We start from the raw sequence: 26,911 nt of genomic DNA on the forward strand, positions 1-26,911 counted from the left end.
ATGCTTTTTGACGAATTTTGAGGTTACAGGGCCTGATGGCGAAAGGTCTTGAGACCCTAGGGGATAGATCTTAGGGTCAAATAATGACGTTTGGAAGCATATATGACCCTTATATGTTGCCATAAATGTCCGTGGTAGGCTTGAGGTCACGATATCGGTGCAAGCTTGGAACGGGTAAATTGACTGTTTAAAGGCATATTGGATGGTTCCACCCACTCAATTGGACTCCCGGAGGGTATAAGGAATCATGGTAAACATCTCGACAATTTTTATTTCCCGGCGAAAAAAAGGTCAAAAAATTCCAAAATTGAAGGCTATAATCCACGCTTTTTGAGGAAATTAGAGGTTATGGGGCCTTGTGGCGAAAGGTCTAGAGACCCTAGGGGATAAATCTTAGGGTCATATAATGACATTTGGAACCATATATGACCCTTATATGTTGCCATAAATGTCCGTGGTAGGCTTGAGGTCACAATATCGGTGTAAGTTTGGAACGGGTAAATTGACTGTTTAAAGGCATATTGGATGGTTCTACCCACTCAATTGGACTCCCGGAGGGTGTTAGGAACCACGGTAAACATCTCGGAAATTTTTATTTCCGGCCGAAAAAAGGTCAAAAAATTCCAAAATTGAAGGCTGTAGTCCACGCTTTTTGAGGAATTTTGAGGTTACGGAGCCCGGTGGCGAAAAGTCTTGAGACCCTAGGGGATACATCTTAGGGTCATATAATGACGTTTGAAACCATATATGACTCTTATATGTCGCCATAAATGTCCGTGGTAGGCTTGAGGTCACGATATCGGTGCAAGTTTGGAACGGGTAAATTGACTGTTTAAAGGCATATTGGATGGTTCCACCCACTCAATTGGACTCCCGGAGGGTATTAGGAACCATGGTAAACATCTCGTCAATTTTTATTTCCGGGCTAAAAAAAGTCAAAAAATTCCAAAATTGAAGGCTATAATCCACGTTTTTTGAGGAATTTTGAGGTTATTGGGCCCGGTGGCGAAATGTCCTGAGACCCTAGGGGATACATCTTAGGGTCATATAATGACGTTTGAACCATATATGACCCTTTTATGTTGCAATAAATGTCCGTGGTAGGCTTGACCTCACGATATCGGTGCAAGTTTGGAACGGGTTAATTGACTGAGTAAAGGCATATTGGATGGTTCCACCCACTCAATTGGACTCCCGGAGGGTATTAGGAACCATGTAAACATCTCGGCAGTTTTTATTTCTGGGCGAATAAAGGTCAATAAAATTCCAAAATTGAAGGCTATAATTCACGCTTTTTGAGGAATTTTGAGGTGACGGGGCCCGGTGGCGAAAAGTCTTGAGACCCTATGTAATACCCGAATATTTTAAGATTTTATTAGATATATTTTATGACTTAATAATATATTTTAAATTAATTTATGAATTTTATTTTATACTCTATATTTATTATCCTATACATTATAATTTATGTTAAACCCTATATATATATTTATATAGATATCCGTATGTGCAGCCGCGTTTTACCTTCTTTAAAACTCTAATCTTTGACCTCTGCAAACTTGTTTCCACTAGTTTAATGATTGTAATATGCTCAAACTTCATCAATTCCCTTCTCAATATAAATGTAATGCAGCAATCCATGATCATCATTTGATCAAACCAATTACTTTTTATTGCAAAGTGTTTGGAGTGGTGCGCATAAACTGTGATCAAGCAATAAAGAACTTCCTTTTATATTTGGTCAATTATTTCCGAAAGGTAATCACACTGTATTAATTTGGAGATGTTTGATTAATTTGATTGTATTATTTTATGTGTAATCACACTAAAATTTTTATTGAGATGTTTGTTCTATATTTTGTACGGTTATGTGTTAATTTTACGATTTGTATAATTAAATTTTGTATATATATTTGTTAATATGTCCTCATATATGATTAAATTGTCTTATTATTGTATTGTATTATTGATTGTGTTATAATTTCTAGGGTTTCTTATGTTGTTTCAATAGGGAGTATTGTTTTATCGAGGTTTTAGGATTATTAATACAGGGTATTATTTTTGGGTTGAGATTTGATTATTTTGGGTGCTAGTATTATTACCCTAAGAGTTGAAATATTTATTAATCGAATTGTTATGTTATTTGGGAATCTGTGCCATTGTTGAGATATAATCTATTAGTTTGTGAATGATTATTTGATCAAGTATGAGATCAAAAGGTTGAGAAATTATTATTTTGTTCTTGGTTTGAGGCTCGGCGTTATAGACCTTAGTCCTTGGCATGTTGGTAAGGAGATGATAATCATGAGTTAAGAATGAGGTACAATCTTTATTATTTATTTTTTTTTATGGTCCCCTACACTGGGAATTGGCCCATATGTGGTCTGGTTTATGGTGTTTTTCTGGTTATTGAGAGTATTCAAGTTTTTATACTTGTTGGTTTGTTATTCGAATTACCCATGTCCAAGGCTAGGTATAGAACAAAGAGAAATGCACACTTATGGGATATATGAGTTAATTCAGTATAGGTTCGTATTATTATTCGAGGTTGAGTTGACAAATGTTATTTTCAGGGTACAATGTTTAATGTAGATTTGAACTACATTTTAAAGTGAGGTACTATATTAATTAATTTATTATTTATCATAATATCTTGATAAGTGGTGATTACTCAGCTTTTTGCTGACGTGTGTGTATTTTTGTTGTGCTACTTGTGTTTGCGGCCATGTCTTTTTCTTATGGTGGCCCTGCGACGATCTATTTTGGAATTTGTCCTTAATGGTGAGCAGTCAAGATTGTTTAAGCAGGTTGATCAAGTGATCGTAGCTAAAGGAGCTCAAGTGTTTCGATTAGTTTTTTAAATCGAGTTTGTAAAGTTGTATATATAGCACACCTAGATTTGTTTGGTTGTAATTATTGGGATTTTGTAAGCCTTAACACTTGACAGGTTGTCGAGTGTGGCGGTAATACCTCCGATTTAGGTGTATGCTTCCGCAATTTTATTTAAAGGTTGTCTATTTTTCCTCTATTTATTGTTTATTATTAGTTAGTAAATCGGGGGTGTTACACCCTAGGGGATACATCTTAGGGTCATATAATGACGTTTTGAACCATATATAACCCTGATATGTTGCCATAAATGTCAGTGGTAGGCTTGAGGTCACGATATCGGTGTAAGTTTAGAACAGGTAAATTGACTGTTTAAAGGCATATTGGATGGTTCCACCCACTCAATTTGACTCTCGGAGGGTATTAGGAACCATGGTAAACATCTCACCAATTATTATTTCCGGGCGATAAAAGGTAAAAAAATTCTAAAAATGAAGGCTATAATCCACGCTTTTTGAGGAATTTTGAGGTTACGGGGCCCGGTGGCGAAAAGTCTTTTGACCCTAGGGGATACATAATAGGGTCATACAATGACGTTTGGAACCATATATGACACTTATATCTTGCCATAAATGTCCGTGGTAGGCCTGAGGTCACGATATCGATGCAAGTTTGGAACGGGTAAGTTGACTGTTTAAAGGCATATTGGATGGTTCCACCCACTCAATTGGACTCCCGGAGGGTATTAGGAACCATGGTAAACATCTCGGCAATTTTTATTTCCGGGCGAAAAAAGGTCAAAAAATTCCAAAATTTAAAGCTATAATCCACGCTTTTTGAGGAATTTTAAGGTTACGGGGCCCGGTGGCGAAAAGTCTTGAGACCCTAGGGAATACATCTTAGGGTCATATAATGACGTTTGGAACCATATATGACCCTTATATGTTGCCATAAATGTCCGTGGTAGGCCTGAGGTCACGATATCGATGTAAGTTTGGAACGGGTAAATTGACTGTTTAAAGGCATATTGGATGGTCAACCCACTCAATTGGACTGCCGGAGGGTATTAGGAACCATGGTAAACATCTTGGAAATTTTTATTTCCGGGCGAAAAAATTTCAAAATTGAAGGCTATAATCCACGCTTTTTGAGGAATTCTGAGGTTACGGGGCCCGGTGGCGAAAAGTCTTAACACCCTAGGGGATACATCTTAGGGTCATATAATGACGTTTGGAACCATATATGACCCTTATATGTTGTCATAAATGTAGGATTGAGGTCAAGATATCAGTGCAAGTTTGGAACGGGTAAATTGACTGTTTAAAGGCATATTGGATGGTTCTACCCACTCAATTGGACTCCCGGATGGTATTAGGAACCATGGTAAACATCTTGGCATTTTTTATTTCCGGGCGAAAAAAGGTCAAAAAATTCCAATATTGAAGGCTATAATCCACGCTTTCTTAGAAATTTTTGAGGTTACGGGGCCCGGTGGCGAAAAGTCTTGAGACCATATGGGATACATGTTAGGGTCATATAGTGACGTTTGGAACCATATATGACCCTTATATGTTGCCATAAATATCCGTGGTAGGCTTGAGGTGACGATATCGGTGCAAGTTTGGAACGGGTAAATTGACTGTTTAAAGGCTTATTGGATAGTTCCACCCACTCAATTGGACTCCCGAAGGATAGTAGGAACCATGGTAAACATCTCGGCAATTTTTATTTCCGGGCGAAAAAAGGTCAAAAAATTCCAAAATTGAAGGCCATAAACCACGCTTTTTGAGGAATTTTGAGGTTACGGGGCCTGGTGGCGAAAAGTCTTGACACCCTAGGGGATACATCTTAGGGTCATATAATGACGTTTGGAACCATATATGACTCTTATATGTTGCCATAAATGTCCGTGGTAGGCTTGAGGTTACGATATCGGTGCAAGTTTGGAACGGGTAAATTGACTGTTTAAAGGCATATTGGATGGTTCCACCCACTCAATTGGACTCCCGAAGGGTATTAGGAACCACGGTAAATATCTCGGCAATTTTTATTTCCGAGCGAAAAAATTCCAAAATTGAAGGCTATAATCCACGCTTTTTGAGGAATTTTGAGGATACGGGCCTGGTGGCGAAAATTCTTGAGACCTTAGGGGATACATTTTAGGCTCAATTAATGTCGTTTTGAACCATATATGAACCTTATATGTTGCCATAAATGTCCGTGGTAGGCTTGAAGTCACGATATCGGTGCAAGTTTGGAACGGGTGAATTCACTGTTTAAAGGCATATTGGATGTTTCCACCCACTCAATTAGACTCCCGGAGGGTATTAAGAACCATGATAAACATCTCTGCAATTTTTATTTCCGGGCGAAAAAAGGTCAATAAATTCCAAAATTGAAGACTATAATCCATGCTTTTAGAGGAATTTTGAGGTTACAAGGCCCGGTGGCGAAAAGTCTTAAGACCCTAGGGGATACATATTAGGGTCTTACAATGACGTTTGGAACCATATATGACCCTTATATGTTGCCATAAAATGTCCGTGGTTGGCTTGAGGTCATGATCACTACTAAAATTCAGCCAAATTGCGACCGCCTCAAACGGTCGCAGAAAATAGCAAAAATGGTCGCAAAACATAATTATGACCGTCAACGGTCGTAACATGGCGGTCGTTATTCTCTTGGTCGTAAAAAAACAAAATTACGACCGTTTGATGGTCGCAGATTTTTTGCGACAGTTTTTGCTATTTTCAACGACCGTTAAGAAAACGGTCGCAAATATTAATAATTGCGACCGCTTTATGAAACGGTCGCAAATCTTGAAATTAGCGACCGTCAAAAGCGGTCGCTAAAAGTTTTTTTTTTTAAAAAAAAAAAAGGAAAACAGACCCACCACCCACTCACCCTTGACCCAGATCCACCGAAACTAGATCCCACCTACCCAAGCCACCACCACTGCCCACCTTAAACAACCACTATCCGCCGCCCTCTACCCACCACCACCTTCGCCCACCTTCAACCATGAATACCCACCACCACCCACCCACCCTTAACCCAAAAAAACATAAATTTATCAAAAAAATCAACCTAAAAATTGAACCAACAAAAACATCCAATTAAACCAACAAAAACAACCCATATAATTTCGAACAAATTTACAAAAATCAAATAAAAAATCGAAATAAAATGCACAAAAATTAAATAAAAATCAGCAAAAAATACGAACACAAGTCAAACCCACAAACACTAAGCAAAATTTGAACAAAAATTCAACTCAAAAAAACCCACAAAAATTCGAACAATCACATAATTTCGACAAAAATCGAACCACTATTTGAACAAAATCAACAAAAATTCGAACCAAAACTCAAACAAAAACACACAAAAATCGAACCAAAACTCAAACAAAAACACAAACAAAAATCGGAAAAAAATTGAACAATCATGGAAATTAGAGAACAAAATAAAACAACAAAAATATAATAAAAATTCAGAGAAGAAATACATACCTTTCACAAAATTTCTTCCTCTTTAGGTTTATATGGTCAAATTGGACCATAAAAACTCCAGATCTGGAATTTTTATGGTCGAATTTGACCATTAATACCAAACTTTGACGAAATTACAACACTACAATTCATTAGTTGACATAAATACTAAGAAAAAGATAAAATGAAGAAGAAACAAAGATGGAGGAAGGTGAGGAAAGAGAACGAGAAGGAGAAGAGGAAATAGTACGGGAGGAAATTTAGAGAAAGAGAATTAGAGAGAGGAAGAACGTGAAAAGGAAAGAGAGGAGATACGAAAATGAAGGAGTAGCGGCTGTGAAAATATTAGGGTTAGGGTGAGTTTCAATCTCTTTTATACCCTTTTTTAAAAAAAAAAATAAAAAAAAAACAATTACGACTGTAAAACGGTCGGAAAATTAGAAATCTGCGACCGTTTTAGAGGCGGTCGCAGATTCTTACATTTACGACCGTCTCTTTGACGGTCGCAGATTATGACATTTACGACCGTCTCTTTGACGGTCGCAAATTAAGACATTTACGACCGTCTTTGACGGTCGCAGGTTATGACATTTACGACCGTCTTTGACGGTCGCAAATTTAATTTAGAATTATTTTTAATTGTTCAAACATCCTAGCGACCGTCTAAAAGGCTAAAAATGGTCGCAAAACGGTCGTAAATTTGCGACCGTTGTCAAAGCAGTCGTAATATTACGACCGCATAAAAAACGGTCACAAATTTCTTAATTTGCGACCGTTTTTTAGACGGTCGTAGAAATACGGTCGCAATTTAGCCGAATTTTAGTAGTGGATATCGGTGCAAGTTTGGTGAAAGGAATGGTGTCCTTTGAACAAGTGTATTATTCTGATAGTGGGTTCAGAGTTATTAGAAAGCTAATATATTCAGTAAGGTCAAGTGATCGGAATGCCTGGGTGGAGGCCGCTTCCGATCAGTAATATTAATATAATTAGTATTACAGCTTAATCTTGACTGAACCCTTTGGGTCACACCCAAGCAAATATATGCGAACCAACTCGACGAATTAATTCGGAAGAAATTAATTCGTCGCCTGAGTGTTAAATATTTAGACGTCGGTAATTCGAGCTTAGAGCGTCGAAACCGATCGGCGGAAGTCGAGTCTAAAATGATAAAAGACGAGACGCGCAAAATAATAATAAATCGACCATATTCCCGAAAATACCCCTAGCATCGGTGTGCCCCGAGCATCCGAATGCTAGGGGCAAGACGAGCTAGCACACCATGCTAGCAGCCTCGGCCAGCCGCGGCTAGGCACAGAAGCAGCCGCGCCGTGCCACGGCAGCAGCCGCAGCCGCATCAAACCGCAGCAGCAGCAGCTGGTGCGGGCTGGGCTCGAGTCATGTGCGGGCTGGTGCGGGCTGGGCTCGGGCTTGGCTCGTTGCTTAGTTCGGGCCATAGGGCCATGAATAAAGGGGAAGCTTGGAATATGGGAGTAAGTGGGAGAGGACATGTGGCACAAGGAGAGTATTGAGTGGGGAGCAAGTATGGTCCCCTACTCTCCATGTGGTCCTCACCAACCCATCTCACATGGTAATGCCACTTGTAGATTTATTATTAGTTTGCAATTTTAATTTAATTTAGCTTTAAATTAATTTGTGGAATTTCATGATCCCACATTGATGGGAAAGAAATTCCACTCATACTTTCCTCTATAAATACCAACCTTGGGATTTGGAGTAAAGTGGTTGAGTGGGAGTTAAAAAGAGCATTCCATAATTTTTGGGAAAACTCTTAAACTCACATAACACTCGGGTTTAGGTCGGACCTTGCTAACCTTAAGGTAGTAGACCTTAAAGTTGTGTTCGCCTATTTTTGGGTGGATACCGTCGGAGGCGCGGCGCTTGACGTGCTAGTAGCTTTCAAGTAAGAGCCCCGGGTTTTGGGCGAAGCTCGCTTCGAGGGTAAGATTCTTTATCTTTTCTTTGTGAATATTTATTTATGCTTTGTGATTTTAAATATTGCGAGTGGTTCCTTGAGAGGGGTTGTTTCCGCGGTGAGTCGGACTCACCAAATCCCAACAGCGGTATCGGAGCCCCGCTCGTTTATTTTTATAATCATGTTTTTCAAGGTTTTTTTTTTTGGCTTAATTTTCTGGTTTATGTTGCTAATTAGATTAGTAGCTCAGTTTTATTTATTTAATCCCGTTTTTAATGTCGAATTTGGCCCAGGACCCAGATTTTCGCCGAAGACTAGTGAATTTTGGGTGAAAAACATGTTCCGGAAAGGTTTGTACCCCGTTGTGGCTGTGATTTTAGCCAAATTCTGACCGGAAATGCCTTTTTCGAGGGGTTTTTCGTTTTTGACGAAAAATTTTAAGTCTTTTCTAACCTTGAAATTAATGGCATAAATTGTTGATTATATGGTTGATTATTTGCATAATTTTCTGCACTTTTATGTCCCCTTAAAGCACACTTACTTGGTAGTATTTGCTGCTTAAAGGTTGAATTATTTTCACATAATTGCAAACTAATTGCTTTTTAGTGTGAAAATTTTATATTTTGAGGCTTCCTAAGTGTTAAAGTTTCAATCTTTATTTGTGATAAGTGATTGAAACTTTGAAACCACTAAATTCCATGTTATTTTGAGTTGAACTTTGTTGTTTTAATCATTTTGAGTTGATTAGAAACATAAAGTTTCGATTTTTGTGATAGAAATTTGGTTATCTTCATGTTGGTAGATATAATTTTCAAGAATTCACAAATTTTAGATGTTGGAATTTTCATTTGAACATTAAAGTTCATATTTTTCCAACTTCCCTTTACTTTTTCAAATTCTCAAGTTTAATTTAAATTGATTAAATTGAAAGTGAGAAATTGCCTCAATTTTATTTTGCACCAAGCTAAACCAATTTAATTAAAGATGGTTCTTGGAATTATTTTGGTTATTGCACTTTGAAAATTTTATTAAGTTAGACTTGTTTAAAATTTTATTTTGCTCACCAAATTAGTTCTAAAATTAATTTAGAATTAATTATTTTTGTCTCGCGGAAAAAGGGATCAAATCCCAAGGTAGTGGCACACAAAACGAGGCAATGCACCACCATGGCGAGTCGGGCTGCACAGCAGCCCACATGTGGCTGCCACGGTGGTTGCGCCGCCTTGATGGTGGGCCACACGCGCGGCAGCAACCACGCACAGCAGCAGCTCACGCGCGGCAGCAGCAGCCACGCGCGGCTGTGCTGTGGCAGCGGCTCGCGACCGTGTGCCGTGGGTCGTGTGTTCGTGGTCTTGGCGTGTGCATATGCTTGGTGCGGTGAGGTGACTAGCCGTAGTAGGCTTGATGTTAATTATTTTGCCGTTTATTTATTTTAATTAATTTTGTTCATTTTAATTAAAATTTTGGGAGTCTAGGCCTCGGGTTTTTGAGCGGCATTGGCAAAATTTCATTTTGACAAGTTTGGGTGCTACTGACTTAATTAATTGGATTAATTAAGGAAATGCGGAATTTAGTGGGAGCTTCAATTATTAATGACGTAATTTATATAATCGGTTAAACAACTTTGACTAGTTTTAATTAGGCGTGTTAATCGGATTAACCACCTAGATTAGTTACTAGTGCGCGTGTTGTTTGAATTCATTTTACTTGTTGTTAATTTTGTAAATTGCATGGGCCATTCACAAATAGTGAATGGATGAATGGAATATATATATTCTCTCTCTCACAGGTTTTATGAAATGGCAACTAGTGGGACCCGATTAGGATAGAAAATAAGGACTACGTGCCGTTATGTATTTTTGTAAATCTAAATACGGTCTACGCACCGTTAAGTATTTTTGTACTTTAATATTTAGATTATTCCTAGTTATAGACACTAGTTTTTCCATAGTTTGATTAAGTCTTGAAGACGGCGTATCTTTGAAGGCAAAGCCTTGAAATGCAAATGAAGACCTTTTGAAGATATGAAGATTTCAAGGGGTCATGCTAGTTGCCAATATGCATCTATTATTTCGCTTTATATTTTATGGTTATATATATGTGTATGAAATATTCGTTAGATGCATGTTTAGGTTTTCTTGATGTTGCGATGATTAGTTAAGTTCACTTAAATCAACCAACATAGAAATCCTAGGTCCCTAATAATATTGAGTAAAACTTGCCTTTCCAAAACAACACTTACTAACCGGATGATGGTGATGGTAGGCTACGCCAAAGCGAGGTGCCATCACTCCTCTAAGGGGCATAAGGCACACCGGGTGTGCACGTTGGTTTTGGTTTAACTCATCGGTATGAGTGAGGAGTCCTCACATACCGTGGCAAAAGAGATACATCGTCAAAGATGCATTAGATGCGACGATTATCTAACCAAGAGTGGCTTAGAGCCATTAGCAAGGCAATGCTTACCAAGAAGATTGAGTGGTTAAGACAAGCCAAAGCATGCTTAACCACTCTTTGTTTCTTTGGATCTTGGAATCGCCTTATTTTCGCCAAATAGGGACAATTTTTATGCGTAAATAAGACGTTTAATAAGATTGAAGTTTTCATGAATGCTATTAAATTTCAAACTTATTATGTTCTTGATAAATGGTTATACTTTGCACTTATATTCATAGTACTCTAAATCAAATAATATTGTTTCCATGATTGGTAAAGAAAATCCTTGAGAATAGTTCTCAAAGACAGGAAAAGCATTTCTAAAATACAATTCTCATAAATGACTTTTATAACTAAGTCCGAAAGGACGGTTGGACATCATGTATTAAAAATACTAGGTAGTTTTGATAAAACATGAGGTATTGAGTTGCAAACTCAAGATTGTCAATGTTTGACAACCAACGTATCTTTTCGCATCATACATAATTGAGTAGGACTCATTGATGTAGTAATTCGAGTAAGAATTAATGGAAAAGATGGAACTTTGTTTTACGGCGCATTAGGTGCTTGATTATTCCTAACAAAGTATAAGAGTCAAGGTACTTAAGGAAATGATTCTTAAAGTAAGATTATGAGATATTGTATATAGGAAAGAAGGAATGAAGAAAAGGAATTAGATTTCATTTCAACTCATGAGTTCATGTTATTGTAGTTTACTTAGCAATTCGTTATCTTCACAAGTATCGGATACTGCTTGAGTGTTCCACTATGATAGTGACCTCAAACTATTGAAGTTAAGCTAAGTTATCGACTTACAAGCTTAGAATGAAGCAAGAAGAGCTACATCAGTTGTAAGGTCGTATGTTTTGTTTAAAGACCATTTAAGCCAAAGGCTGGAACAAGTAATGGTTATTATGTTCCATAATCAGCAATCGATTCGTTTACACACGGAAAGAGTCACATTCAAAGTAATGAGCAATGGTTGCGAGATTTATTTGAATGGCATGGCTATCCAAGCGTTGAGTCAAGAATGCTTGATTATAAACAAACATTTCCTTAACATGATAAACTCACTAAGTTCAAGTCATGGGCTTGATTTGCGTTGCAAACATCTTTAGCAATGCCACATCGACAAGAACGTACTCAAGGCTCTATTAGATAGGCTCTTGATAGTTGCTCGAATTGGAATCGTTCTAAGACAAGAAAGTCTTACTTGTTGAAACCGACAAAGCAGAGAGCTATTGTTCTCGGTATAGACAATTGACTCCGAAGGCTAAAGAGGATTCAATTACTTCAACGTTTCACAAAGAATTTGAAAGGATATGGCTATATTCATCAAATGTGAACAAACTTGACTTGAGTAGCTCAAGAGTTCAGTGAAGTACAAAATCGACTTGGCAAGATATCAAAACGTGTAGATTAGATCGAGTGATGTTTGCTTGAGCCAAGCGTGACTATCTCAAAGTTATGAATAGAAATTTTCATAAATAACTCCACAAAAAACTTGGTGTGTCTTCACGGAGACCTCGGTGTCATTTGAAAATGATTCGAACGATGATGGTTCACAACCCTTCCTATAAAGTTCTTAAAGATTTGCACAAATGACTAATGTTACACTAAAGAAAATGTCGAAGCTAAGAAAGGATGCCATATTTAGTTATGGATAGAAATAACTTCTAAAAGTATTTTCAAGTATATGTCTAAGGCTCTTAGTCTCAGTGGGAGTTCACTAGCTCATTGGGAGCAAAGTGGCTCAGTGGGAGCTAGGTGACTCAGTGGGAGCTGAATGGCTCAATAAAGACTAAGATAGCTCAAGTGGGAGCTAACTGTTTGTTTCACAACGAACTTTTACCCAAAGACAATATACATGTCTCTTTGTAAGCATTTAAGTGAGACTACGGGTATTACCTCCACATCCTAATTGAGAACAAAAAAATTGTTTGTTGCTCTAAGTAGTGTCTTTCTGGAAAGTAACACGTTTCCAAAACGATAAGTGGGAGGAAAATTGAAAATGAACTCGATGACCATCGAGCTTAGCAACAAACTAGAACTGAGAATCTCGGAAGACCTTAAAGGACTTCATGAGAATGTTTGATCAAGAATACTCAAAAGGACTTTACAAGTGCCTTAAAAGAGAATTCATTACTCACAAAACATTAAAGATGTTGGAGTAAGATCAACATAATAAAAGGGCTTTGAAAGCGCCTTAAAACTCAGTGTTTGATGCAATTGCCCCGTATAGGTATAGAATTCACCAAAGGCTTGGATTGAATCCTATAAATTTTCTATTAAGTTAGAAACAAACATAAGACTTACAAGCATACTATTAACTATTAGATAGTAAAGGAATAATGTCTTGTAAGATAGCTACGACAAATCCAAATTTCGAATAATGGTTAAAAGCCATGAAAATCCGAAATAGACTCCATGTTTGAAAATTACGTTTGAAACTTGATTAATCTGCATGAAAGGTGAAAGACCCATCGATTGCAAATAAGTTTTCATGGAGAAAATTGACAAATGTGGAAATGTATATGCATACATAGCTAGGTTGGTTGAAAAGGATATAATTAATTTCAAGGAGTTGATTTTAATAAAATCTCATTCACCAATCGGAATGCTCAAGTCTTTTCGTGATTGATCTAGCAAAATTGCGCATATGAAATATGGCAAAATAGATACCAAAACCGCCTTCCCAAAATGGAATTTTGGAAGTGACTATGGAATAGTCTAAGGGTTTTGAAAATCTAAATAATGCTAGATTTGAAAGCAAGCACATGGAATCCGTCATGGGATTAAAGGAAGCATTGTATGAAGGAATTGGAGCGTGTTTTCTCATAAAGTTAATAAGAGGATTGACTTATGGAGAAACATAGAAATTCTGATGAACAAGAAGTTTAGTGGGAGCAAAAGTAATGGTCCAACAAGATGTTTACGAAATCTATTGTGAAACAACTATCAAATGCTAAATGCTTAGATTTGAAAGTATTTTCGACAATAGACCGAGCTAAAGACGATACTTAGTACATGTTGGGAATTAAGTTCTATGGTATAGACTTAATTAAAATGTTTAAATGAGTAAAGGAAATAACCATGTTAAACATGAAGGACTTTGAAAGGCTTTCGACCCATATGTATGAAGCTAAGTAAATGTTTGAACTAAGTATAAGCTAGGCTAAGTACTAAATCAAACAAGAAAGACTCTAGTAAGAGACTTTCAATCATATCATATAGCGAACAATTTGGCAAGACTCAGTGTAACTGTATGAGCTAAATGTCACATGGATGGAATAAAATTGAGAATAATTCTAGAATTAAATCCATCATGTAAAGCTATAATATGGAATCGTCAAATGACTTACATGCTTAGAGCATGTGAAGTACGTATATAATACCAATCGACATTAATCTAAGTATTAGATCATTAAATTATAGTTAAGAACATCCAAAGAACTTAGATAAGTAGTTGGATGAGTTCTTGGCGCATGGAAACAAATATAATTTGAGTTTTGATGTTGCAAGCACAAACCTTAACAAGGATTAGATCCTTAGCAAGGAAACCATTTATAAGCACGAGGCAAGAAGCGTTGTGGCTTGAGAATGGTAACATGGATGTGCATCCATATATGATGTGCGGGAATCTAAGGAAAATTTCCATGATCACAAGTGATTAGGGTATCCCAAATCGTTGTGAGTCGCTTGGAGTAAAACCCAAGCAAGGCATCATCGAGGGGTCTACTAAAATATATGTTGAGAATATTGTTGCCTTAAAGGCAATAATAAGATAGATGTTAAATGGAAAGGTTCGTTGTTGAACATTAATGATTGTAGGTTGTCAAGTAGAAGGTCTCAAATCATGAAAATGAGTGGGAGCCATTGCTTGGACAATAAATCCTGAATCACATGTAATCCATTAACACTCTCAAAATTTTATCATCTTATTATGGAAATGGTGGATAATGAAGATGCTAAGGTTTGCAAAGTAATTATAACTAAACCTATGCAATAAGTGAACGACAACATTCATAATTGCATGAAAGAAATCAAGCATATCAAATATGGGTGTGATTTCTATGAATGTATTATGAAGAGTATTACTCTTAAAACATTTGGAAAAAACCATTTATCATAAGATGAAACATTGTGAAGTTTCATAGTGAAATAAAATATTTCTAAATATTCCACAAAACTATTTAATTATGGTTTAGAATTAAATAATGAGTCCATTCGATTTTAATAAATATTCAAAATAGGGTATCAAGTCAATGGCTTGGATAAAGAAACACCTATTAAGTGAACATTGAACATTTTAATCGAAAATTATCTGTAATCAAGGTCGTATCTTGTGGACGAATAATGACCATCAAAGATTAGTGTGTAGTATGATTTGTAGCACCGTTTCTTGTGCTATGAGGATACAAATCATTTGCACAGGTATTGGTTTAAACCATACTGGACAGACCTATAAGGATGCTTTAAGAGATTAAAAATCGTCATAAGTATTTTCTCATTATTACTATCGGAACTCTTTCCCTTAGACCATGAGTAGTGGGAGATCTCTTGTTTGAGTACTGGTCCGTTTTGGTATTCGCCAAACGTCTGCCGTAATTGGGGATTATAAAGACGGATATCGGGCGGGTGAGTCCTCTTAGTAAGAGAAGCTACATTACAAGACTGGAAATGTCCTCCTACTAACAATAGGGAACATGTCTTGATGTTTACAAGGCCTCTCGAAGAGGGAGACTGTGAAAAATGCATGGCCGTGCTCAGATGGATTTTAGAAATCATCTGCTTATTGGCAGTAAAACTCGGATTTCGAGAAACACTTCTGGACGTAACAGAGATGACTAGTAATCTTACTCTGTAGTTCATGAAGAGACATAGGATAAGGGCTATACACTAAATGCACACTTGTCCGGAAGGACAAGTGGGAGATTGAAAGGAATGGTGTCCTTCGAACAAGTGTATTATTCTGATAGCGGGTTCAGAATTATTAGAAAGCTAATATATTCAGTAAGGTCAAGTGATCGGAATGCCTGGGTGGAGGCCGCTTCCGATCAGTAATATTAATATAATTAGTATTACAGCTTAATCTTGATTGAACCCTTCGGGTCACACCCAAGCAAATATATGCGAACCAACTCGACGAATTAATTCGGAAGAAATTAATTTGTCGCCTGTGTGTTAAATATTTAGACGTCGGTAATTCGAGCTTAGAGCGTCGAAACCGATCGTCGGAAGTCGAGTCTAAAATGATAAAAGACGAGACGCGCAAAATAATAATAAATCGACCACATTCCCGAAAATACCCCTAGCATCGGTGTGCCCCGAGCATCCGAATGCTAGGGGCAAGACGAGCTAGCACACTGTGCAGCAGCCCCGGCCAGCCACGGCTAGGCAAAGAAGCAGCCGCGCCGTGCCACGGCAGTAGCCGCACCACGGAAGCAGCCGCAGCCGCAGCCGCACCAAACCGCAGCAGCAGCTGGTGCGGGTTGGGCTCGGGTCAGGTGCGGGCTGGGCTCGGGCTTGGCTCGTGGCTTGGCTCGGGCCATAGGGCCATGAATAAAGGGGAAGCTTAGAATATGGGAGTAAGTGGGAGAGGACATGTGGCACAAGGAGAGTATTGAGTGGGGAGCAAGTATGGACCCCTACTCTCCATGTGGTCCTCACCAACCCATCTCACATGGTAATGCTACTTGTAGATTTATTATTAGTTTGCAATTTTAATTTAATTTAGCTTTAAATTAATTTGTGGAATTTCATGATCCTACATTGATGTGATAGAAATTCCCACTCATACTTTCCTCTTTAAATACCAACCTTGGGATTTGGAGTAAAGTGCTTGAGTGGGAGTTAAAAAGAGCATTCCATAATCTTTGGGAAAACTCTTAAACTAACATAACACTCGTGTTTAGGTCGGACCTTGCTAACCCCAAGGTAGTAGACCTTAAAGTTGTGTTCGCCCATTTGTGGGTGGATACCGTCGGAGGCGCAGCGCTTGACGTGCTACTAGCTTTCAAGTAATAGCCCCGGGTTTTGGGCGAAGCTCGCTTCGAGGGTAAGATTCTTTATCTTTTCTTTGTGAATATTTATTTATGCTTTGTGATTTTAATTATTGCGAGTGGTTCCTTGGGAGAGGTTGTTTTCGCGGCGAGTCGGACTCACCAAACCCCAACATTTTGAACGGGTAAATTGACTGTTTAAAGGCATATTGGATGGTTCCACCCACTCAATTGAACTCCCGAAGGATATTAGGAACCATGGTAAACATCTCGGCAATTTTTATTTCCGGGCGAAAAAATTCCAAAATTGAAGGCTATAATCCACGCTTTTTGAGGAATTTTGAGGTTACGGGGCCCGGTGGCGAATAGTTTTGAGACCTTAGGGGATACATCTTAGGGTCATATAATGACGTTTGGAACCATATTTGACCCTTATATGTTGCCATAAATGTTCGTGGTAGGCTTGAGGTCACGATATCGGTGCAAGTTTGGAAAGGGTAAATTGACTGTTTAAAGGCATATTGGATGGTTCCACCCAATCAATTGGACTCCCGGAGGTATTAAGAACCTTGGTAAATATCTCGTCGATTTTTATTTCCGGGCGAAAAAGATCAATAAATTCCAAAATTGAAGGCTATAATCCACGCTTTTTGAGGAATTTTGAGGTTACGGGGCCCGGTGGACAAAAGTCTGGAGACCCTAGGGGATACATATTAGGGTCATACAATGACGTTTGGAACCATATATGACCCTTATATGTTGCCATAAATGTCCGTGGTAGGCTTGAGGTCACGATATCGGTGCAAGTTTGGAACGGGTAAATTGACTGTTTAAAGGCATATTGGATGGTTCCACGCACTCAATTGGACTCCCGGAAGGTATTAGATACCATGGTAAATATCTTGGCAATTTTTATATCCGGGCGGAAAAATTCCAAAATTGAAGGCTATAATCCACGCTTTTTGAGGAATTTTAAGGTTACGGGGCCCGGTGGCGAAAAGTCTAGAGACCCTAGGGAACATTCGATGTTGGCAATTTAGATGCCATGTTTCCTTAATTGTGAACATTCGATGTTGTAGTTTAGGAAAGCATGATAAGTGATTTATTATGTGGCAATTTCATAATATATGATGTTGTTTATTGCTATATTATAACTAGTATGGCCCTGTAGATTACTAAATACGATCTGCGCATCGTGATGGATTTTTGTAATCTTAGTACGGTCTACGAACCGATAAAGTATTTTGTAATTTTATTTTATTTTATTTAAGTAGTAGATAGAATAGAGTAGAATTACAGGTTGCAATTAATCCAAGAAGCCCATTAAGTGAAGTCCCAAAGGAGCAAGGTGGATGAGATCCATGAAGATTCAAGTTGGAGCATTTACTTTATTAGTTTTCTTAGGATTAGGGGCCATGCTATGTCTTATTTATGCATTCAGTATTTTATGCATGTTAGATTTTATTTATGTTGCTTGATGATGTGTTAGAGTTCACTATGTAATCACAACATAATAAATCTAGATCCCAGTAATATTGAGGCAGCTTTTCCAATTAAAAACCCGATGAAACCTTTGACATTTATGATGGGTCATGCCAAAGCCGGGCATCATAATTTTCATTGGGGAGTGGGGGTAGGACAAATTCTACACTTTTAATTGGTTATACTCAACAAGGTTACCTAAAGATAGAGTTTAGAACCTTGAAGCTAAGGGTAATAATTAAACATGTGATGGTTAATTATTCAACCAAGAGTTACAAGAGTTGTAATCAGTAAAGAGTTTACTCACCTTGAAAATGTAATGGTTGATGGCAGGGCCTCAGTCCGGTCAATTATTGCACAAATAAAGGATCTTGGAATCACTTAATTCAAGTTAGGATCACTCAAATTGAATAGAGTGCTTTAAAGTTACCAATTTAATTCACTTTTGGTACTTTAAATTTAATAAACATAATTGAATTTTGCGTTTACTTATAAGTAACATATCGTTCTAATTTTATTATTATATATAATCTCCTCGATTGAAAATAAAGTTGAGAAACGTTCTCAAAAGTTTAAAAGATAATTCATAAACCTATATTCCAATTTTGCTAAGATTTTTCTAAAAGGCAAGTTTTAGAAATCCATGTCTCATGTCTAAGGTTGGTTTTATTAAAAATGTTTGAGTAAAATGCCAACACATCTTCATTTTGAAAAGTTTTTCAAGGGATATAATGAGATGGGAGGTGCAAACCCTCTAAAAGACAAGTATAAAAGACCAATAAAATCTCTTATCTTCCATATGATTGAATATAAGAAAGTGATTGGAAATATCTTTGATCAAAAGTTGATCGAATGACACTATTTTTCATCCATTTCATATAGAGTTTAATATTTTATTAAACTCAAATATGAAACATGATTGAATAGACTTAGCAAAATCAGGAAAAATGCTTAAAGTAGTTGAGCAAGGTATCATTTTGAACCTAAGAGAAATGTTCTAAGTGGCTCAAAGGGAAAGGTTTTGGAATATATGAGGATTGCATTAAGATGTTATAGGCCAAGAAATGCAAACAAGTTGCTACTTCTCAAACCTAGAACTACTTACATGCTAAAAGTTGTTATGAACAACAAATGTTTCAAATTAAATGGACCAATTCCAATTGATTAGATACTACCTCATATAGTTGGAAGGTAAAAGAATGGAAATGTTCCAATTTAAGAATAATATTATAGAAATTGATTTAGCATATTGTTACTTCTTGGACATATGATGTCTTGTTTAGATCACTCATTGCACAATTTGGTTGAACTAAAGGAAGAAATTAGCTAAAGGAGAAATAAATCTACAAGTTTATAAGCAAATGTTGCTACTTCACAAGTAGAATCTACAAGTTTAGAAGCAAAAGTTGCAACTTTACAAGTAGAACCAGTATTTCACCACTAATAAATTGGCTAGAATTAAAAAAATGTTATTCATTCTTGCCATTATCAAAACACCATTCAATGTTAGTAATAACTAAACATCGAAGATTCAAAAACATGGAATAAATGTTATTCTATGCTTCATTGAGTCATAATGTGTTTTGAATTGCTAAATAAGTTTAACATTCTATATGATAGAAATAATTAAACCATTTCTATAAAAATTGTCTCTAATATGTCAATTAATTCGAATGAAAATGAAAATTGCATATGGAAGATCCAAAGGGATGGACTTTCAATATCATTGGATTATGAATCCATTGATATATGTAATTATCATTCTAATTTGAAATTTTGACAAAGTCACCATTTAGAGAAATGATGATGTGAACTCAAGGTTGAATACATATCGATGTAAGAATACCAAAGGTTCAAAGACTAGAGATGGACAATGAAACTTCATTTGTGATACGATCACTATTTATACTTAGTTGAAGCATGGAAGTGAAAATTTTGAAAAGTTCAAAATGTTCAGTATGAAGTTCAGTATCAATTTGACAAGATAATGATTACACTACAATATGATTGTAATTGTGAAAATTTAAGTCGAGACATGTATTGGAAACACATTCAAAGTATTGCGATATGATCGTAATAATAAGAATTTAAGCCAAGACCTTGATAAACATCCAAGAGTTGTGAAAATGTTTTACAACAAACTCCGAAAGAAAACCTTGTGAAGTGTTTATGAAAGAAGCCGTCAATCTAGATGAGATATATTTTGATAATGGATGTAAAATACCTATCTTCTAACCATTGTTCAAGGAATATACTTTTAAGATAAGCTATAAAACTAAACAAACTACATACGTCAAATCGAATGTAGCAAAGGCTTCATATGTGATATGGATAAGAAGAGTTTTTATTAAGTCTTTCTACAAAGCAAGGAATAAAAGATGTATTAAACCGTTTAATACACGTTCGATTCCTATATAGAGCGTGGGGTACTACTACACAAACCACACTTAGCACAAAATGTTTGTTGCTCAAGTAGGTGCCCTTATGGAAATTGTTCCAAAAGGTCAAGTGGGAGTAGTGTAAATCACAAAAGAGTTTGAGAAAAGCAACAAACAAACATGGTTTAAAACCATGGTTGGTTCACCCTATGCTAAATATGCCTCCTCAAAAGGTAAGTGGGAGTATAAGAACCTCGAAAAGTTTGAGAGCCTTGAAAGAGTTCAAGAAAAGTGATTTCGAAAATCTCGAAGAAACTTCAGAAGTTATCGAATAAAAGCAACAATATGAGCATGATTCACCTCATATTACAAATGACAACGCGTGGTCTCATTATGTGTAATGGGATTAATAACCATGTGTCGAAGGTAGTACATTCCAAGTGCACATCCTCAATTGTCGTTTCTCATTGAAAGCTAAACAAAGTTGTTGTATGAGTATCAATTGTTGCATCAAACCCACAATGATGACTAGCATATGTAAAACGTAGCCAAAGAAATATGATTTCATATTGACTAAGATTTCTAAAATGTTTATTTTAGAACATGATGATTATGCAAGTAATAAGGATGATTTGACAAGTTATAAATCCAAGGGGTTTTAAAACCATGAAATCTGAAATAGATTCTAAGTCTGTAAGCAAGTGTATGACACTTAAGTAATTTGCCTAAATTGGATGAAACCCAATATAAGCAAAGAAGACAAGAAAGAAAAATGTTTTCTAACTAAAGCAAAGACTTGTTAAAGGATTTAACAAATTCATAGTATGACTATGACTACGATGAAACCTTTACATTAGTCATGTTGCAAAGATCTATTAAAGATACTTTAGTGATTTCTACCTTATAAGATTTGGTAGATGGATTTCAAAACACTTTCTTGAAATTGTTCATGAAATAAGATTTGTATATGATACAGTCAAAAGTTTGGAGATCCAATAATCCTAGGGATGCCTAAAAGATCCATAATGGATTGAAGTTAGCATTAGGAAGTTAATGTTCTTAATTGTGTGAGTTAATCAAATCGTTTGATGTTCTCGTAAAATGAAAAAAAGGTCTTACATGTACAAGACGTTTAGTGGGAGCTATGAAGTCTTCATGGTCTAGTATAAAGAGCAATTATTCATCGCTTGAAGAGTCAAGTGGTGGGTAATGCATTTTGTATGAAAAAACCTTGAAGAGGATGATGAGTAAATTTGGGATTCAAGATCTATTGAGATAGGTTTCGAAGGATGTTTGATTTTTGGTTAAGAAGCTTATATTGATAAGATTCTTATTAGGTTCAACATTATATTGAAAGGAGTTTCAATCCCATGTAACATGGCACATTGCTTAATGATTTAATACCTTGAGAAAGGTTGATGAAATTAAGATTTTGAGTGATTATCCTTATGCATTTTGCAAAAGATACATCATGTATGTCATGGACTATACTCGTCTATTTGATTCACGTGTTCTTAGAACAAGTGATGGTATATTTTAATCGAAATCCAATTTAACGTTGGAATACAAATTAGAAATTCCAAAGTTCCTTGCGAAAAGGCGAAGGAAAATTCTTAGTGTATGGAGATGAAAATGATTATAAAAATTTAGAAATTGCAAAATTCATGTTTATGAGAATGTCTCATGAACTCTACTTACTAAACCCCTTCCATAACCAAGGTATGAGAGTCATACTAAGGTTCTTGGATTGAAGCAAGTTATGTAATTTTAGTTGTGTATGTTTTGAGAAAGCATATTACAAAAGTAAATACATTAGCTTGCAGAATTATGTTTATCAATTGAAACAAAGTTTCAATCTTATTTAATCGTGGTTACAAGATTAAATAAAATGTCCAAAAGAATTATGAATTGATGGGCTCACTAGGTTAATGACCTTTTGAATGAAACCCCACAGGTGAACTAAATTCATATATTATTTAAGTTCCTAGTTCGGAATCATTAAATTGGACATAAATGATTTCCAATAATGGACTAGCATGTTAAGATTGATTGGATAGTGCAGTTTCATGGGCTATAGGAGCGTAGTGATGCTCGGTCAATCACATGGATATGCATGAATGATGCATAATCGAACTATTGACCTACTTTGAAGTTCAAGTATAGAGCTTCCAGATATATTAGTGGATTCCTTTGACATGAGTGGAACATTGATCTCATTCAATGGATGTTATAACTGTGGTACATTCAAACGTCTTCCCGTAACTGGAGATTATAAAGGGTGTTTCCTAGTTATTTCAGAAGTTGAGTGGGAGCTTTGGTTGCCATAAGATTGGATTGAGTCTACCTATTTAATTAGGAATGTGTCTTGGCCCCTTGAAGAGGGAGAATTCAGAAAATGCATGGCTGTGCTCAAATGTGTTACATAGTAACCATTTGTTTTGTAATTCTAACTCAGATTTCAAGAAAAGGTTTGTAGATTAATATGATCACGACATAAGATGCAATCATATTATCAAATCGACACACATTGACTTAAGGAATTTGAATATTGCGCACTTGTCTCAGACAAGTGGGAGATTGAAGGAATTGTGTCTTCGATAAGTGCAATTACAAGATATATCAAGGATCACTATTATGAAGATAATAAGTTCATTCTATTGGGGCGTCATCCTCTGTTGCTAGACTATGAGAGATGATCTTTGGGCTAGTCAAATAGTCCAAAGCCCTTTAGAATGGATCCTATATTGGTCACACACAAGGGTATTGAGTTTAGCAAGTTAGAGGCCCATTAATGGGCCTCATGAGCAATTAACTAATCATGAATTGGATTGGGCTAGCATAGTTAGATTGGAATTAGGTTTTGGGCTTTTGACATGGGCTCTTATTTAGAGATGAGATCTATAAATAAGATCCATGCCTAGGGTTTGTAGTAAGCAGTCATAATTTACCCCAATCCTCTCTCTAACTCACGGGTCCCTCTCCTCCCCTTTGGACTGACGGCCAGCCACCCCTTGGTGGCGCGTGTGGTGGTTCGTGGTGGTTCTTGGTTAGTATGTCGCTCTTCTCCGTAGAAGGTCAATTGAAGGTTTCAATTGCAACTAACTAACATTAGTGGAGGTCTTAACTTGTGCCCGTGGACCAAGTAGAGGAATCACGCTTGAGGTTCTTTATCTCCCCATGTTCTTGCTCGATCGTACGTGGAATCACGCTTCAAAGGTACAATTATGTGTTCTTTATGTGTTATGCAAAGATCCTTGGTTTAGGTGCTTTATGAATATGATTCATGTTATTTCCGCTGCGTAGTACCTATAAACTCCTACAATATAATGACGTTTGGAACCATATATTACCCTTATATGTTTCCATAAATGTCCGTGGTAGGCTTGAGGTCACGATATCGGTGCAAATTTGGAACTGGTAAATTAACTGTTTAAAGGCATATTGGATGGTTCCACCCACTCAATTGGACTCCCGGAGGGTATTAGGAACCATGGTAAACATCTCAGCAATTTTTATTTCCGGGGAAAAAAAGGTCAAAAAATTCCACAATTGAAAGATATAATCCATGCTTTTTGAGGAATTTTGAGGTTACGGGGCCCGGTGGAGAAAAGTCTTAAGATCCTAGGGGATACATCTTAGGGTCATATAATGACATTTGGAACCATATATGACCCGTATATGTTGCCATAAACGTCCGTGGTAGGCTTGCGGTCAAGATATCGGTACAAGTTTGGAACGAGTAAATTGACTGTTTAAAGGCATATTGGATAGTTCCACCCACACAATTGGACTCCCTGAGGGTATTAGGAACCATGGTAAATATCTCGGAAATTTTTATTTCCTGGTGAAAAAAGGTCAAAAAATTCAAAAATTGAAGGCTATAATCCACGCATTATGAGAAATTTTGAGGTTACGGGGCCCGGTGGCGAAAGGTCTTGAGACCCTAGGGGATACATCTTAGGGTCATATAATTACATTTGGAACCATATATGACCCATATATGTTGCCATAAATGTCCGTGGTAGGCTTGAGGTCACGATATCGGTGCAAGTTTGGAACGGGTAAGTTGACTGTTTAAAGGCATATTGGATGGTTCCACCCACTCAATTGGACTCCGGAGGGTATTAGGAACCATGGTAAACATCTCGGCAATTTTTATTTCCGGGAGAAAAAATGTCAAAAAATTCCAAAATAGAAGGCTATAATCCAAGCTTTTTGAGGAATTTAGAGGTTACGGGGCCTGGTGGCGAAAAGTCTTGAGACCCTAGGGGATACATCATAGGGTCATATAATGACGTTTGGAACCATATATGACCCTTATATGTTGCCATAAATCTCCGTGGTAGGCTTGAGGTCACGATATCGGTGCAAGTTTGGAACGGGTAAGTTGACTGTTGAAAGGCATATTGGATGGTTCCACCCACTCAATTGGACTCCCGGAGGGTATTAGGAACCATGGTAAACATCTCGACAATTTTTATTACCGGGCGAAAAAAGGTCAAAAAATTCCAAAATTAAGGCTATAATCCACGCTTTTTGAGGAATGTTGAGGTTACGGGGGCTGGTGGCATAAAGTCTTGAGACCCTAGGGGATACATCTTTGGGTCATATAATGACGTTTGGAACCCCATATATGACCCTTATATGTTGCCATAAATGTCTGTGGTAGGCTTGAAGTCACGATATTGGTGGAAGTTTGGAACGGGTAAATTGACTGTTTAAAGGCATATTGGATGGTTCCACCCACTCAATTGGAATTCCGTAGAGTATTAGGAACCATGGTAAACATCTCGGCAATTTTTATTTCCGGGCGAAAAAAGGTAAAAAAAGTTCCTAAATTGAAGGCTATAATCCACGCTTTTTGAGGAATTTTGAAGTTACAGGACCCGGTGGCGAAAGGTCTTCAGACCCTAGGGGATACGTCTTAGGGTCATATAATGACATTTGGAACCATATATGACCCTTATATGTTGCCATAAATGTCCGTGGTAGGCTTGAAGTCACGATATTGGTGGAAGTTTGGAACGGGTAAATTGACTGTTTAAAGGCATATTGGATGGTTCCACCCACTCTATTGGAATCCCGTAGGGTATAAGGAACCATGGTAAACATCACGGCAATTTTTATTTCCGGGCGAAAAAAGATCAAAAAAGTTCCTAAATTGAAGGCTATAATCCACGCTTTTTGAGGAATTTTGAGGATACAGGACCCGGTGGCGAAAGGTCTTGAGACCCTAGGGGATACATCTTAGGGTCATATAATGACGTTTGGAACCATATATGACCCTTATATGTTGCCATAAATGTCCGTGGTAGGCTTGAGGTCACGATATCGGTGCAAGTTTGGAACGGGTAAAATGACTGTTTAAAGGCATATTGGATGGTTCCACCCACTTAATTAGACTCCCGGACGGTATTAGGAACCATGGTAAACATCTCGACAATTTTTATTTCCGGGCGAAAAAAGGTCAAAACATTCCAAAATTGAAAGGTATAATCCACGCTTTTTGAGGAAATTTTTAGGTAACGGGTCCCGGTGGCGAAAACTCTTGAGACCCTACAGGATACATCTTAGGGTCATATAATGACGTTTGGAACCATACATATGACCCTTACATGTAGCCATAAATGTCCATGGTAGGCTTGAGGTCACGATATTGGTGGAAGTTTGGAACGGGTAAATTGACAGTTTAAAGGCATATTGGATGGTTCCACCCACTCAATTGGAATCCCGTAGGGTATTAGGAACCATGGTAAACATCTGGGCAATTTTTATTTCCGGGCGAAAAAAGGTCAAAAAAGTTCCTAAATTGAAGGCTATAATCCACGCTTTTTGAGGAATTTTGAGGTTACAGGGCCCGGTAGCGAAAGGTCTTGAGACCCTAGGGGATACATCTTAGGGTCATATAATGACGTCTGGAACCATATATGACCCTTATATGTTGCCATAAATGTCCGTGGTAGGCTTGAAGTCACGATATTGGTGGAAGTTTGGAACGGGTAAATTGACAGTTTAAAGGCATATTGGATGGTTCCACCCACTCAATTGGAATCCCGTAGGGTATTAGGAACCATGGTAAACATCTGGGCAATTTTTATTTCCGGGCGAAAAAAGGTCAAAAAAGTTCCTAAATTGAAGGCTATAATCCACGCTTTTTGAGGAATTTTGAGGTTACAGAGCCCGGTAGCGAAAGGTCTTGAGACCCTAGGGGATACATCTTAGGGTCATATAATGACGTCTGGAACCATATATGACCCTTATATGTTGCCATAAATGTCCGTGGTAGGCTTGAAGTCACGATATTGGTGGAAGTTTGGAACGGGTAAATTGACAGTTTAAAGGCATATTGGATGGTTCCACCCA

Source organism: Chenopodium album, chromosome 20, assembly GCF_948465745.1.
Source record: "Chenopodium album chromosome 20, dcCheAlbu1.1, whole genome shotgun sequence".
Taxonomy (NCBI): domain Eukaryota; kingdom Viridiplantae; phylum Streptophyta; class Magnoliopsida; order Caryophyllales; family Amaranthaceae; genus Chenopodium; species Chenopodium album.